The sequence below is a fragment of the Mastomys coucha genome, chromosome X, assembly GCF_008632895.1.
Source record: "Mastomys coucha isolate ucsf_1 chromosome X, UCSF_Mcou_1, whole genome shotgun sequence".
Classification (NCBI taxonomy): Eukaryota; Metazoa; Chordata; class Mammalia; order Rodentia; family Muridae; genus Mastomys; species Mastomys coucha.
In genome coordinates this window covers 138,403,363-138,404,428 of record NC_045030.1, presented here as the reverse complement: position 1 = coordinate 138,404,428, position 1,066 = coordinate 138,403,363, and positions in this window count along the sequence as shown.

The following is a 1,066-nucleotide window of genomic DNA, read 5'->3' as shown; positions in this document are numbered from 1 at the left end:
CAAATGATCTCATGAAACATGGCTGTTCTGTGGGTCTGAGAAATCAAGCCTAGGTCCACTGAAAGCAGCCACCTCTTAACCACTGAACCACCTCTCCACTTCTATATTAAGGAACTGAACAAGGTTGCCCGGGTAGTACACAGTGACAAAAGTCTCTAAAGTTCCTTTCTTGGGATTTTAGAGACTTTTTCTTTGTGCCTAATAATTAGGTACCAAAAATCAGTGTACCAGCGATTTCATTCTGAACCATTCTGTGAGCGGTAAGTTGGGGATTTGTGTCCCCAAGCTTCATATGTATTATTAAATTGATATCTGGCACAAGCAATAATGATTTGGTGTCTTTCAATTCAGTAAAAGTCTCCATATCCTTAAGTTATTCTTGAGTGTAGGAATTCTCCAAGGTGGTCACAGGTGGGAAGATGAAAGGCAGTGGAATGCCTGTTTGAGAAGAGCCAGTAAACATTTTTTAAATTGAAGTCTTTGCATGTGATGGGTTTGCATACGTAAAGTTTTTGTCAGACAGGTTCAGTTTTCAGTCAACCACATGAGCATTACTTTGTACAAAAGGAATTTTAAACGAGTGAGCCATGAATGTGGAGATAGTCATCTTAAGATTCTCCTACTTACCTCAGAAGTTATCTGGTTTCATCTCCAAGAGGAGCATACATAGCTAGTGAGCAGTAGCAGTTGGACAGAGTCACGAAATGTCTCGGTAAGAAGGAACTCTAGAGGTTGTTGACGGGGATCTTCTAACTCTGCCTGCTTCTCGTTTTACCTGTATTTTTTTGGGGGGGGGAGGTAGCTCTTTGTGCCTTGGAGGGTGAATTTAATCAGAGTTTGAATTTTGTGTTTTTCAGGGCAACACAGGACATCTCCTCGCTGGCTTTGTCAGCCAGAAACTCTCAGCCTCACAGCCCTACTTCTTCCTTGACAGCTGGGGCTTCCAACTTGCCCTTGCTGCAGTCTCCACCATCCACTAGATTGCCTCCTGGTCAACACGCCTTGGTCTCCAATCAAGGTGACCACTCTGCTCACTTGTCGAGGCACCAGCAGCATCTTCTTTCAA